A 16009-nucleotide genomic window follows, 5' to 3' on the forward strand; every position below is an offset into this window, starting at 1 on the left:
TTTGGATCATGAAACAAAAAAGATAAATCATTAAAAAGCAATCTAAATAATTTGCTGCATATCTGAACCTTACAGTATCGAATGAACTGTCATATTCAGCTAAGATTCAAGACACAGACACAAGGAACTGCAGATGCTGGTTTCCAAAAAAAGACACAAAGTACTGGAGTAATTCAGCAGGGTCAGGAAACATCTCTGGAGAACATAGTTAGGCAATGTTTCAGGTTGGCACCTTTCTTACAACTGAAGAGGAAACGTCACCAAGCTGAGAAATTCTTTGCAACACGTGATCTCTGTCCCCTTCCTTACATCTAGTGTCTCTCTGCACCAAATGTGTCCAATAATAGATCTTGCATCACTGAATGCCAATCATTACTGGGATAAAATAATCTGGACACAAAGTGCTGGAGTAACTCAGCGAAACAGGCAGCATGTCTGAAGAACATAGAGCGGGTCGTTCGGGGTCGGAACCCTTCTTCAGACAATAACCTGGTTTGGGAAGAAGTGTCAAATTTGTTATGAGATCTAACCGAAATTCATACGTATCAAGTACACTTTTCAGCCTCCAATTTTGAAAAAGTTTGGAAACAATTTACTCACAAGACGCCAAAACAGAAGTTATTTGCATCTGGAAATGGTAACCAGACCAGGATACTTTCCTATGGAGAGTAAAGCTGTGAGGTGACCTGACAGAACTGATGAAAATTAAATCTTCCGTAGGAAAAAAATAAAGGAAGTGTCCACTTAGTGAAAACAAAACAGCATGCCACAAATAGAGTCAGTAAGAAAAAATCTTGGAGACGTTCAGTAAACATTTCATTACCTAAAGATGGAACACCATGTCACCCACAGTGTTTGAAGCAAACAACATACGTAGATTAAGTTTGATAAACAGGAGGTAAAGTTAATAAATAAAATGCTGTTAGGGGTTAGCTAAAGGTAGAAGCCGAATTGCAAAGAATAGCACAGAAATGGTAAATTTCTGCTGTAAATTATGTGATTCTACATGACCAGTTAAAATTTTTAAAAAAAAACAGAATTAAAAGAATATGTGGGCAGAGAGAAAATAAAAGAGTATTTCTACATCTGTTGATTTCAACACACTGATATTGGTTAGGTTTTGCGGTAAGTGAGGTCACTGATACTCGCCATAAAACCCAAACAGGATTTCCACTTTTTATATTGCCGCCTACCTCACATATAGCCAGCCGACACAAAGGTTGCTGAGTATTTCTACATTAGCGTAAGATTTTCCAAACCTGTACGTTTCATTAGGTCTGGATTTGCAGTTAAACGAAAGTCAATTGCTGAAAAATAAGAATCCTTTCCAGCTGCATTTGCTTCCCAAGACAGATTATCACGCAGAATACTAGTTTTAAATTGTGCCTTTACTGTAAATTACATTTCAAACATAGGCTCTTCAAGTCAGGATATGACAAAGCAATTAATTGTATTTGTTAACATTTTTTAACAGAAACATCTGTGCCGACCGACTAAGGCTGAGATAACCAGCCAATATGGTGTGACAGAAAGATCAGCCCTCTGGGGGTTGTGTAACACCACAGGTTGACACATGTGGTTTTTGTTTAAGTTATTTACTATGGTCCCAAAGGCCGAAGCTTCTTCACAAAAAGTCTTGCCTGCACTTCCCATTGGTGAGTCAGAGATCCTTTAGAAAAGGCCAAATAGCAGCATATCATTACAAAGTCATTCTCCTGCTGGGTGCAGGAAGTGGATTGAGCTCCCATTATGATTGAACATCCTTCTACAACCCAGAGTCCGATGTCTGGGGGAAGCATCACAACCATATATCAGTTGGCCATCACTTTTCATGGAGAAAATAATAGGGGCAAGCGGTCAGAGGGGTCCGTACGGAGATGGAAAAAACAAACATCAATTACTTTTCCAAAGATATTCCCCATTTGAGTAAGTCAGATGTTCACTCGTAGACAATTTTCACAAATGTTTTATCATCTAAATAAGCATTTAACAGCCCCTTCTGTATCCAAGCCAAAGAAAGATTCAAATGTAAAACAGAGCAAGAGATGCTGAAGTATTACTCATTTAGAGAGCGAGAGATCACGAGCATTAATATTTCAAAATGTGCTAAATAGATAGTCACTGTATAAAATTATTACTGAAAAATGCAGGTGTGCCTAGCTAGAAACAGTCTACTTAAATAGACAGCCGATAGCTGGCATTGCACATTACACATTCAGGGGCCAATCAATTGAATTAATATCGGATATATTGACTTAAGTATTTTTGGGAACTGAACAAATAAGTAATTTAATGCTTTTAAAATGAATTTCGAGTCTCAAGGCAGTTCAAGTGGACTTCCTGCAACAGAGTAATCAAATATTTTATTGTGAAAGTTGAGAAGAAGTTTCAGAGAAGACAAGAAGACTGCTTCAATCCACAATTAATCTAAAACAGTGCAACACAGGACTGCTTTTCAAAGCATCCAGTGCAGAAACAATGGATGCAATGGCGTATGTTCTATTGCCATCTTCCTGTATTCTACACTTCCAATTTTCAATCCACCCGCAGAAATGTTCAAAATCTTTTGGCGACACTGATATGATGCTGGCAGTCGGCGAAAAAAATCGGCAAGTGGGACAGGCCCTTGAGATTGTGAAGAAATTTGAGTGTGATACAGGGTGGAAAGCTCTGAGTGCACATGTTTGCCATGTCTTGTACATAGAGTTAAACTAGTTGCATCAAAGGATTTTTATCACTCGTATGTGACTCCAATCTATGCCCAAAATTACAGACTGTAGAGCATTGAACAACATTTGGTGGCATTGGAGAATAGGTCTTGCCTATAATGTGCTGCCATGTTTATTTTTGTTTTTGAGCCCTCTTGTGTGTACTTGTACAAATAGGCTAAATGAGGTCTCTACCCCCTGCTTGATATCTTATTAGCAACCTCTTTCTACTGGGGATCAATTTATCTTGGATTTAAGAGACAGGCGATTGGGTAGCTGCGAGACACAGCACAAATATGTACGTTGCTGACAATTTGCTTAACTGGCAGTAATTGTTCGTTCTGAAATGCTGGAAATGCCATCTTTGCTGCAGGTGTTAATTACATTATTTTATTTGAAATGGTAAACTTTTGACATGGGTTTGTTCTATCTTCAGTTGACTTGAAGAGGATCAAGCTGAAAGCTATTTGCTGTAAAATTGTCTTTCCTCTTGATGTAAAGGCACAAATGTGTTTTCATAGTTCATTTCGAGGGTCATTTAAATAATTTGAAATCTGTGTTTTCAAATCACAGGAGTATCATGTTCAGCTCTTGTATACTCAATGCATATGAATTAATGCCTTGCCCAACTCAAAGATTTTTTTTAACCAAATTTAATTACACTGTGCCAACGCCACTCCGTTTATAACAGCCAGTGTACACTATTTTCACCATAAATGGCATAGTCATGAGATTATCTCAAAATGAATTAACCCATTCCAGATCACACATGCACACAATATTTCACAAATGGCTAAAGCTCCTTATCAGAGATACACCTTGCTACCCATGCACATATCATAGGTGTAGTTAGAAAGAGATCAATAATTTTATATGGCACTCCTTCCTTCTTCTCATCTGACTTCAAATTTGACATGGTGTGATCCACTTTAATCATGGTCAAAGTCCAAACCACAATGGCAGAGTTCAGCAATCAATGACGGCGAGATAGACACAAAGAGCTGGAGTAACTCAGCGGGTGGGCAGCATCATTGGAGTAAAAGGATGGGTGACGTTTCGGGTCGGGGCCCTTCCTCAGACTCAAAAGGGAATTCAGGTTTGTCTTTGCTTTGTTACTTCAGCTAAGCTGCTGCTTGTGGTTGTGTGCAATCCTAAACACAATTCTGCACATTGGGGGACAAGTATGAATAGAGAAAAATAAGCAAATATTTTGTTTCATACCATTATCTTTGGGTCTCAACAAGCCTTTGGAACAGGATCAACAACCTAGCACGTTAACATCTTTACAGCTTACTTCTAAAGATGCATCTAAAGTATAGACCTATCCGCATACCATCGCAAAACACTCCCTCAGTAAGCAGTTACCTACTCATAAAACTGACTCACAGGCTTAGTGGTTATGACTTCACTTGGGTGGGGACTGCAAAAAAAACGCTTGCAGAGCAGCCAGACCATTTGTGTGGCACTTACGTAGAAGCAAGGCTGACAAAAGCTGTAACTGATCACATAAAAGGATTCTTCAATGCCACAGAAGGATTCTTTATCAATCAGAAAATTCTGATTACAATTCTATATTAAACTTAAAACTGATCCTCCTCAGTTAGTCTGTCTACATTGGTAATTCAACAGGCTCAAGAAGGAAACCTCGCTCCATTATTTAAAGCAAACAAAAAAACATAAGCAAACTAGGAAATTAAATTGCTGGAATGAGAATTTAACCCATAGGCAAGGATACTACCACTGCGTTGAGGCTGGCATCTCAAATACCACCAGGGGTGCCGCACGATTGGCAGCCCCGCCAACAGTCTGTTTTTTCATCTTTTTTTAATTTTTAGTATGTGTTAAAAGTTTGTGTAAATGTTCTCCGGTTTGTTTTCTGTGGGGGGAGGGGGAGGGGGAAACTTTTTTTTCCAGTTTCTTGCCTTGCTGGTGATGCGATTAATTTTCGGATCGCATACTCCGGTCGCTCTGCGGCCTATCATTGATGGAGCTAGAGGCCTCCTTGGACTGTCCTTGCCTGGGATCGCTCCAACCACGGTCTGCGGGTTTACATCAGGTGCTCGCAGTCTTGGGAAAGGCTGTGGATGTTGAGAACTCCAACGTCACGGATGGTTTGACCAGCCCCGAAGCGGGGTTCGATTGTCGGGCGCAGGGGATCTGACATTTCCCCTTCCCCACCCCCGATGCAGGAGCTGATCGCCTCAACGTGGAGGGCCCGCCGCCAGCTACGGGAGTCAAGATCATCCCGACAACGGAGGGCTCGGCACCCCCGACCAAAGGGAAGAGATTGAACTTTTTTATGTCTTCCATCACAGTGAGGAATGTGGAGGAGTCACTGTGGTGGATGTTTATGTTAAAATGTGTTTTGTGTGTTCCGTTGCTTTTTATTTGCAGGACAGACTTGGCAAATGAAATTCCTCGTATGTGGCAAAACATACCTGGCTAATAAAGTATTATTGAGATTGTGATTGTGAAATTCAATATGATCGGGCGCACCCTTAGCATTGGCTTCTCAAAACCTAATTTAGAGCTCAGATGAATGATTGCTTGTGTTGTTAATGGCTAAGGCCCTGATACATTCAAACTTAAAACTAGTGCACATCTGACTCTGGATTATTGCTGTTTATTATCCATCAACCACCACTCACCCATCTCTTTAACACCATTTGGCTACCACTTGTATCCTTTAGAATTCCATTTGATTTTATCTCCATTTTCCTTTCTTTGACATTTTGTTAAATCATACAACTTTTGGGGGTTTTTTACGCAAGTGATTTAAAAAAAATCTACTGCAGCTTGGCCAAAAAATCAAAGGTCCAAGATTCCCAGCGTATCTAAAAGGAACATTTAAAAAAAGGGGCAACTTTTTCTCCGAGTTGCTCAGTAACGAGAGGCACAGGATGTTGATTTTGAGTTCGGTAATGTATCATCTGCCCCGTATCTCATACAATTTCTAAAGTAAGAATATTATACCAATCCCTTCTTGTGGAAGCTAAATCAGCAGCAAAAACACTGAAGGATACACAGTGACACAGCAGTAGAATTGCTGCCTTACAGCGCCAGAGGCCCAGATTCGATCCTGACTAGGGGTGCTGTCTTTGTGGAGATTGTACATTCTGCCCGTGACCGCATGGGGGTTTCTCCGATTTCCTCCCACACTCCAAAGACGTGCAAGCTTGTAGGTTAATTGGCTTCCGTAAAATTGTAAAATGTCTCTCGTGTGCAGGATAGTGCTAGTTTACAGGGTGATCGCTGGTCGGTGTGGATTCGGAAGGCCGAAGGGCCTGTTTCTGCGCTGCAACTCTAAAGTCTAAAAGTCACATTTCACTAATCTCATTTTAGATCACGAACTCTCCCGGGCAGTTTCTTATAAACTGAACCTGATATTAAAAAGCAGTTTAACATATCTACGATTCTGCAGGCAGTCATGTCATTGTTATGATTCTGCAGCAGATACACTCCTGCCTTTGACAACAATGCAATGATGTAAATAGTGTTATAAATGCCAAAAAACATTAAAATCAAGCTCGGTACTGAAGCCCTATTCTTGTCACAATACTTGCACAACTCCAAATACTGAATTCCAATGCAGTCTTAACTCGCTGCAGGCAAGACAAGTCATTCATTCAGCTGAAAATGGAATACTAATCCAATTCTATTAGACTTCTTTGAAGAGTGGAAGGAGAGGATCAATGCCAACAATCTTTAATCTCTCACACTGGCAGTGTGCTATATATTCATTGAAAACAAAATGCCTCAGTTCTTCATTCTCCAACCAGCCAAGGGCAAGATACTGGCAGTATTCACAATCTACAGAAACAAAACGTTGCTTGGGTGACCCATAAAGCCCATAGCTGGTCGCTTTTTGAACATCTATAATCATGACCCTGAGTTTCTTCTGGTCGCTTGCCAATTCAATTCTTTGTCTTAGTCTGTCCTGACTCCTACACAGTTCCACTTATAAATGACTAAATCTTTTAACTTCATCCAGTGCAGATACTAGGTCACCAACCAGAAAAGTTCATTCTGTACTTCTGTTCATTGATGTTGCTTAAATCTTCCGGATATTTACAGCTGTTTCTGTTTACATGGAAAAATGTCATTCTCTGGGATTTGGACATTTTTTAAGCTTGCTATATTTGAATCGCCAAAAAAAGTTTCATTAATTGTAATTGAACTTTTCTATTCAATAGTGCTTCCAGAACACAGACAAATCCAATATTCCCATATTATGGGGAACTAGGAAATGCAGATGAGTTGAACAGGTACTTTGGATCCGTCTTCACTAAGGAGGACACAAACAATCTTCCTGATATAGTAATGGCCAGAGGATCTGGGGTGACGGAGGAACTGAAGGAAATCCACATTAGGCAGGAAATGGTGTTGGGTAGACTGATGGGACTGAAGGCTGGTAAATCTCCAGGGCCTGATGGTCTGCATCCCAGGTTACTTAAGGAAGTGGCTCTAGAAATCGTGGATGCATTGGTGATAATTTTGCAATGTTCTCAGATCAGGATCAGTTCCTGTGGATTTGAGGGTAGCTAATGTTATCCCACTTTTTAAGAAAGGCGGGTGAGAGAAAACAGGGAATTATAGACTAGTTAGCCTGACATCGGTGGTGGGGAAGATGCTGGAGTCAATTATAAAAGATGAAATAGCTGCACATTTGGATAGCATTAAAAGGATCGGTCTGAGTCAGCGTGGATTTACAAAGGGGAAATGATGCTTTACTAATCTTCTGGATTTTTTTGAGGAAGAACAAGGGAGAGCCAGTGGATGTAGTGTACCTGGACTTTCAGAAAACATTTGATACAGTCCCACATAGTAGATTAGTGGGCAAAATTAGGGCACATGGTATTGGGGGTAGAATGCTGACATAAATAGAAAATTGGTTGGCAGACAGGAAACAAAGAGTAGGGATTAACGGGTCCCTTTAAGAATGGCAGGCAGTGAGTAGTGGGGTACTGCAAGGCTCGGTGCTGGGACCACTGCTATTTACAATATACATCAATGATTTGGATGAAGGGATTCAAAGTAACATTAGCAAATTTGCAGATGACACAAAGCTGGGGGGCAGTGTGAACTGTGAGGAGGATGCTATGAGAATGCAGGGTGACTTGGACAGGTTGGGGGAGTGGGCAGATGCATGGTAGATGAAGTTTAATGTGGATAAATGTGAGGTTATCCACTTTGGTATCAAAAATAGGAAGGCAGTTTACTATCTAAATGGCGAAGTACGACGGGATCTGGGGGTCCTTGTTCATCAGTCTATGAAAGTAAGCATGCAGGTACAGCAGGCAGTGAAGAAAGCGAATGTCATGTTGGCCTTTATAACAAGAGTAGTCGAGTATAGGGTCAAAGAGGTCCTTCTGCAGTTGTACAGGGCACTAGTGATACCACACCTGGATAATTGTGTGCAATTTTGGTCTCCTAATTTGAGGAAGGACATTCTTGCTATTGAGGGAGTGCAGCGCAGGTTTACAAGGTTAATTCCCGGGATGGCGAGACTGTCATATGCTGAGAGAATGGAGCGGCTGTGCTTGTACACTCTGGAGTTTAGAAGGTTGAGAGGGGATTCCTATTGAAACATATAAGATTGTTATGGGTTTGGACACGCTAGAGGCAGGAAACATGTTCCCGATGTTGGGGAAGTCCAGAACTAGGGGCCACAATTTAAGAATAAGGGGTAAGCCATTTAGAACGGAGACGAGGAAACACTTTTTCTCACAGGGACTTGTGAGTCTGTGGAATTCTCTGCCTCAGAGGGCGGTGGAGGCCGGTTCCTTGGATACTTTCAAGAGAGAGCTAGATAGGGCTCTTAAAGATAGCAGAGTCAGGTGATATGGGGAGAAGGCAGGAATGGGTTACTGCTCGAAGGGCCGAACGGCCTACTCCTGCATCTATTGTCTAGTATCAACTGGAAAGGCTACAAACTTCAATTTCTTTTTGCTCTCTATTTAAAGATTGCTTAAAATCATATTTGATTAAAATGAAATCCTCCGATTTACAAAGTGACAAACCAAAAATTTGTCCTCTCTAGCAGAAATAAAAGACCTAGTAAAAGCAGCACAAGGGATCTTTCACTATTCCTTAATCAACAACTGAAGCAGACAATCTGCTGGCTAGATCATTCCCACAAGAGATTTGTGTGAATTAACTGCCAAATCTCTTATATTATTACAGTGGTATCTACACTTCAGAAATACTTTCATTAATTGTGAAGCACTTGGGACTATTGAGGTCATGAAATATACCGCGTCATTAAAATAAGCTAACTATCCACCCTCTTCCATATTTACTTCAACTGATCTGCTAATGCCCTTACATCACTAAAAAACGCTGTTAACAGTCAAGGCCTGCATTTGGAAACTAAACAAAGCGCCCTTTTCATTTTGCCAAGGTGCCAGTTTAAGAATAAGAGGTAAGCCGTTTAGAACGGAGATGAGGAAACACATTTTCACACACAGTTGTGAGTCTGTGGAATTCTCTGCCTCAGAGGGCGGTGGAAGCCAGTTCTCTGGAAACTTTCAAGAGGGAGCTAGATAGGTCTCTTGAAGATAGCGGAGTCAGGGGATTGGGGAGAAGGCAGGAACGAGGTACTGATTGTGGATGATCAGCCATGATCACATTGAATGGCGGTGCTGGATTGAAGGGCCGTATGGTCTACTCCTGCACCTAATGTCTACTCTATTGTCTATCCTAATTGCTGATGAAAATAAGGTGTTGAGTTAGCAAAGCCATTCTGCAGCAGGACTAATTATATTGTCAATGACCAAAGAAAACTTGGTAGAGCTCAGTGTCTCCACAGATTGGGGTGCATTATAATTCTTTAACATACCATCATAATTCTTTAACATGCTACATAATAATCTACAATTGCAGCATACTGAAATAGCATTTTTTTTTAATCAAATAGGGGAAATATTTAAATTAAAACTTTTGAATTGGATTGTTATTGAAATATTAATCACTTGGCTTTCAAATAATAGCAACTGCTAACCGTTCTTTAACTAGCTTTTGTCCAAAAGTGCAATGTATTCATCAAGCACACTTGTAAAATAAAATTGCTTGAAGCAAAATGCAGTCATCACGAGTTATAAATCATTCTCACAGTGAAAAGGGACATTCACAGCCTTTCATTTAATTAAGATATTTTGTCATTTCTGGACATTATATCAACAATGGGACTCATTCTAGCATCCTATGACTCAGTTGCACTTAACCAGTAAATTAAAGCCACTTTTTAAAATGGATGACAATAAAAGGCAATTCTTATGCTAATATGGAACAGTTTATGCCATTGTAACTGCAGAGAGCTTCATGCTTTTCAGTTCTGTAGACCCAGAACTCTTCCTCTTTATAAAAGGGAAGATCCACTGGACACACTGGGCATTCTCAACAGTCAAAAACTATAGACACATTATGCAAAGAAAAAGCCAAAGACTGCATTCATAACTGAAAATAAATGAAATGTTTGTAACTTTTGAAACTTGGATGATCAATTCATTAATCTTTAAAACTTTGGTCAGATTTAGATTAGATTTTATGGAATGTAAATTTAGTTCAGAACAAATACAATCAATATAGTGCAGAAATCAAATCAGAGGCTCTTCTTACATATCAATTAGTAAGAGCAGTGCTTGACATGGAACACAGTGATGCAAGCCAACATTTGTCCTAGTTTATGTTGAATTAGCAGATCTCAGACAGGGAAGCATTCAAAAGCTCAATGTGTGGAAGTATTTGGCATCACTTTACTTTGCCATGAAACATTCAGATAGTTGGAGATTGTATTATGGTGACAACAGGTGGCCTGCAAATGTAACACCCAAAGAATGAACTACACAGCACTACATCACACTTGCAAAGCTTCAAGCCACTCAATATTGGCGGCGGTGGGGACCGGACAGACAGGGTTGTTTCTCTGAATTGTCATCAAACAACTACTGTAGTAACTATACTCAGATAGTGCATGGGACCAACATTAAATTATCAATACATCAGCTGATAGTCATCACTGAATCCTGCAGAAAGAATTCAAATTATAATAACATTTTATGTGACATTACAAAAAGGAAAGCCAGCAGACCAGAACATTAAGGAAACCGAGGCAGTTTTTCCAGAGGGTTTGGCATCAAAAGATATAAAGGCAATGGATTTAGGAAGATAATTCATAATGTTGGGGTGAAGGGTCTACTAACTTAAACAACACTACACTGGAGGTGGATGATGAGACCACACACCACATAAACAGCACCAATGGTCAGGATCAAGCCAGGATGTCTGGCACTGAGAGACAGCAGTTCTACCAGCTGCGGCACTGTGCTGCCCTGTCAGCAAAATGAATACTTTAACAATATTTACACTAAGACTATTGAATCACTTAATATTAATTAAATTAAGCCTGATGAGGGAATCTCATCCCGAAATGTAATTTTCTCCAGATTCTTCCTGACCTAATGAGTTACTCCTGCACTTTGCATCCTTTTACGTTGTAATACTAATTCAATCAGCTTTCAAGTTCAACAACTCCTGAATATAATTTCCATACTAACTCTAGCATACTTTGAGAGATAAATACTGTTACATCAAATGGCCAGATATTAGTTTATAATAGTGTTAGATTTCTAACATGCATTTAAGTTAAAAAAAAACAAACCTATGGGTAGTACTGATAATGGATTCAAAGATGAAGGACCACTGCATACTGGCATACCCCCCTAAAAAGCTATCGGACGTAGTCAAAACGTTATAACCTTCAACATTGTGTGAAGCTTCACAGTATCTCCGTTTACGTGACAAAATTCACCAATACATTTCTATATCTTCCCTAGACTCGAGATTTTCCCCTACCAATCATATATATATTCAAAAAAGCCACAGAAGCATAATACAAAAAAGAAAATCACACCCAATCAGATCCAAAACCACGAATCAATGGCTAAATATACAAAATATACTGCAAAAACAACAAACTCAAGTTATTAGAAGAGATTCTCATGAAATTTGCTCTTCGGCAAAACAACCCGATTCATATCAAAACGGGATCATTTATTCAAGTGTTCTTTATGCACCAAACGCGGAATTTAGATCGCCTGACGCAGTAACTACTTTGATGTTAGTTTTTGACAAGAGTATTTGGGTGTGATCGGGAGAGGCCGATTTAGATGTATGTGTACTCCGTCAGTTCATTATGAGTTGACATCGAAACAAATGTTCCCATCTCAGTTACGTTCGCTCGTAGGTTTTCGTTTTCAATTCCTCCACATCTACCTGCTCCTCATAAAATCGCTGCCAATAGCAACTGGAAAGCCTGAAACCCTTTAATCATTGAACTGCCACAAAAGGCACGGACAGAAGAGAAAAGGCGACAGATAGGGACCCCGAGATGGCACGCTGAGGGTTAATTGCCCTGGAGGAGGCTCATTCATTCCCATCGATGCTCCTGCATCGCTCTCGTGGTCCCTACAGCAACTCTGCCAACTGAGAGGCGTCAACGTGTAGGAAGGAACTGCAGGTGCTGGATTTCCACGGGAGATAGACACAGAAATGCTGGAGTATCTCAGCGGGACAGACAGCATCGCAGAGATGTCCCACTGAGTTACTCCAGCATGTCGTGTCTATGTAAGGCGCCAACGCCAGATACCACAAATTAAAAATGACAACATCGACACGAATAACGAACCCGGGCGTCAGGTGTGTGTGTGTGTGGGGGGGTGAGTGCTCCTCGTCTCGTTAACCCGAGCTGCCCGTCTCACTTACTTCGAGTTTGGGCCCTTTTTCTCTTCCTTTTTCTCTCTCTTTCTTCCTCTGTCTCGCGCTGTCGCCAGCTCCGACCACTTCGCTCCTCACTCGCACCGACCGGAAGCAACGCCCGACTGCCAGTGCGCCTGCGCGCCCACCGATCTCCCCCCTCCCGCCCCCCAACCCCATCCCGCCCTCGCCGCGGCCGGCCAATCGGAACGCTCCCTCCCGAGACGTCCGGCGCTCCTAATATGGAAGCGCTTTGACCGTTGGAGTCGAGCGTCGACTGACTGACTGACGCGAGACGAGGACGCTCGCGGTCTTGGTCTTGGTCGCGGTAGCGGCCGCGTGGAGGTCGAGCGCATTTGCCCGGCTTCAAAAAGCACTCCTCGTCCACAACGAACGGCACCGAGTGTTGAGAAGACCTTCGGTACGATTTACACCGTTTACATTTTAAATTTTGCTGAGGTAGAGACGTGGGGAACTCGCCTGATGATGGACGGGTGGGTGCCTCAACCAAAAGCAAAGCTTCTCTGCAGCTTCTGGTGTCTCCAAAATACGGCAGCTGTTGGACGTCCGAAATAAAATGAGAAATGCAACAACAAAAAAACACACACAATATTCATAAGGTCATAAGTGATCGGAATAGAATTAGGCCATTCGGACCCTAAAGTCTACAACCCGCCATTCAATCATGGATGATCTATCTCCCTCCAAACCCCATTCTCCTGCCTTCACCATATAAACCAAAGATTATAGAGCAGAGCTCTATTATAGTATATTATAACTCCTCTAGTATCTTTGCTATAAACTGGTAAGCTGTTTGTGTGGAGAAAAGAAATGACTGGGCAGATTGGTGAAGAATATATGTACACTGCAGATGGCTTGGTTGTAATCATGTATTGTCATTCCGATTAGCAGGTTACAAAAAAAACATTTCATTGCACCTGGGTACATTTGACAATAAACTAAACTCAATCCAAACACAATTTGCACTTGGGAGAATAATTGAAGAGTTGTTGAATTCATGGAAACCCATACACATTCTGACTGAAATAGCTTTGGCCAGAAGGTGGTGAATCTGTGGAATTCATTTGTGGAGGCCAAGACATTGGGTATTTTTATAGTGGAGATTGTTAGGTACTTGATTAGTAAGGGCATCAAAAGGTTTGGGAAGAAGGCAGGAGAATGGAGTTGGAAAAATGGATCTGCCTTGATCAAATGACAGAGTAGACTCAATGGGACAAATGGCCTGATTCTGCTCCAATGCCTTATGGGATTTTGTTATATATTCTTTAAAGTTCTTTTAAAGCAGTCTAGCTAGAGAATCAAAGTAAAAGAACAGTAAGATGCGCCGAAAATCATAGTCAAGTGAATGTCACTTGAACAGTGATTGAAACACTGAAAATCTCCAAGATGTTGTCTAACCCGAGGAGTTACTCCAGCACTTTGTGTCATTTTTTTTATAGTAAACCAGCATCAGCAATTCTTTGTTTTCTCATGAAATGTTTACTGAGTCCCACTTCAATTAATTGATAGTGTCCATTAGGTTCCGGGCACCTTTTGTGTCTCCCACTCTCCTAGCATATTGAACTGAACACTTATGTTCTCATCTGAAGATCATTCCAAGGGCACAGAACACCACACCTACTGACTCCCACGGTTATCTGGACTACACTTCCTCCCACCCTGCCTCTTGCCTCTATCCAGAGACCCCAGCAGTCTTTCCAAGTGAGACAGAGGTTTATGTGCACCTCCTCTAACCACATCTATTGCATCCGGTGTTTCCAGTGTGGCAATACAAGTGCAGACTCACTGACCGTCTTTCTTGGAATTATATTCCAGCCCTTTAGAAGAAGCAGGAAGAACTTAACCAAAACATCATTTGATAAATGTTAGTCAATCTTGGAGGAAACATACCAGCCAATTTGCACACTACAAGCTCTTGCAAACACTAGTGCAACAATGACAAGATAAATTTATTAATATTAGCTGGGGAATAAGTGTTGGCCCAGGTACTGGAGATGACTTCATTGTGGGATCTTTCACAGAGTCTCAGTAGGCTTGTGCACTCTATCTATGGAGTTGAATTTGAAATCATTGCCAAATGCTTCAGAGAAGTTAATTACCGGTATATTTTTCTCCTTAAAGCCAAAACACATCCTGCACATTTAAAAAGTCTTAGTTCTGAACATTAATGTAGATTGTATCAAACAGCACCAACTACTAAATACCATAGGCTATTAAAGATCATTAAGTAGCAGTGGCGGCAAAATAGAGACAACATTTACACAGCAATCGTCCTGAAGAATACGAAATGGTGGAGTAACTCAGTGGGTCAGACATCATCTTTGGAGAACATGTGTAGGAAGAAACTGCAGATGCTGATTTAAACTGAAGATAGACACAAAATGCTGGAGTAACTCAGCGGGACAGGCAGCATCTCTGGATAGAAGGAATGGGTGATGATTCTTCAGTCTGAAGAAGGGTCTCGAACCGAAACGCCACCCATTCCTTTTTTCCAGAAATCCTTCCTGTATCGCTGAATTACTCCAGCATTTTGTGTCTATCTCTGGAGGACAATTTGGGTTGGGACCTTCTTCGGACTCTGCATTCCAGCATCTGCAGTTCCTTGTGTCTTGCAGAATGCGTATTTGTTGAAGTGTTTCATTTTGAGTTATCCTTTAAAGATGCAGAGAAAATTTTGAGGGATTTATAAAGGGATTTCTAGAGTTTGGGTGCATGATGGTTTAAATCTTTGCAAACTATGAAACATGGGTAAAAATGGAATGGGATGGTAGTCTGGCTTTCAGGATTAGATGAAATTAATTGGTAAATGTAGGCAAATCCCAGGAAGGGTTTTAAATTCGGACACAGATGTTTACTTGAATGCAATGGCAGAATTGGAGCCTGCAAGAATAAGAAAAAGGAGACAGAAGAGACTACAGATGTTGGAATCTGGAACAACAAAAAATCTGCTGGAGGAACTCAGCATATGGACTAGCATCTGTGAAGGGAAATGGACTGTTAACATTTTAGATTAGGAACCTTTCATCTGGACTGTTGGAGAAGAGGGAAAATAGCCAGTACATGGAGGTGAGTTGGGGGAGGAAGGACTCGCAAGCGATAGGAGGATGTCAGTGAGGGGGGATTGATTGGCAGATAAAGTCGGGTGGAAGAAGAAAGAAGGAAGCCTATGAGATTGTCGTGACTATTTTGTTGATTTGTAGAAAGTGGGAGGAATCATGAGAAGTTGTTCAAGGTAAGTACAAGTTTCAGGAGGAGGAAAATGTGTTAGTCGAAGAGAACTTGATAAATCTATGTTCCAGATAGTAGCTGAGGGCCCGAAGGACTTCTTGACAAAGAAATAGGCATGAAGGCAGAGGCGACGGAAGAAGAGCTCAACATCACGGTGGACCCGGAACTAATTGAGGAGCGGGCTTAGGGGTACAATGGTGAGGGCTCTGCTGAGAACAGACCGCTCAACATCAGAGAGCGAAAAGTCAGAGGGGATGGTGTGGAAAAGGGAAGAGTTTGTGGCACAATAAATGATTTAA

General features: G+C 41.1%; 1 protein-coding gene and 1 long non-coding RNA gene across 3 annotated transcripts in view; one reads left to right on the forward strand and one right to left on the reverse strand.

Moving 5' to 3' along the window:
* The window catches only part of LOC129709174 (coronin-1C-like), a 92765-nt gene extending 80151 nt beyond the window's left edge, over positions 1-12614 (reverse strand). The window contains exon 1 of the mRNA XM_055655337.1: positions 12471-12614. The gene's annotated coding sequence lies outside the window, so the exon portion shown is untranslated. The remainder of the gene's footprint in view (positions 1-12470) is intronic.
* A 108-nt stretch (positions 12615-12722) lies between these two features.
* Positions 12723-16009, forward strand: part of LOC129709177 (uncharacterized) — a 34149-nt gene continuing 30862 nt past the window's right edge. For both annotated transcript variants that reach the window (XR_008725475.1, XR_008725474.1), the window contains exon 1: positions 12723-12882. This is a non-coding gene — a long non-coding RNA (uncharacterized LOC129709177). The remainder of the gene's footprint in view (positions 12883-16009) is intronic.

The sequence above is a fragment of the Leucoraja erinacea genome, chromosome 25 (assembly GCF_028641065.1).
Source record: "Leucoraja erinacea ecotype New England chromosome 25, Leri_hhj_1, whole genome shotgun sequence".
Lineage (NCBI taxonomy): Eukaryota > Metazoa > Chordata > Chondrichthyes > Rajiformes > Rajidae > Leucoraja > Leucoraja erinaceus.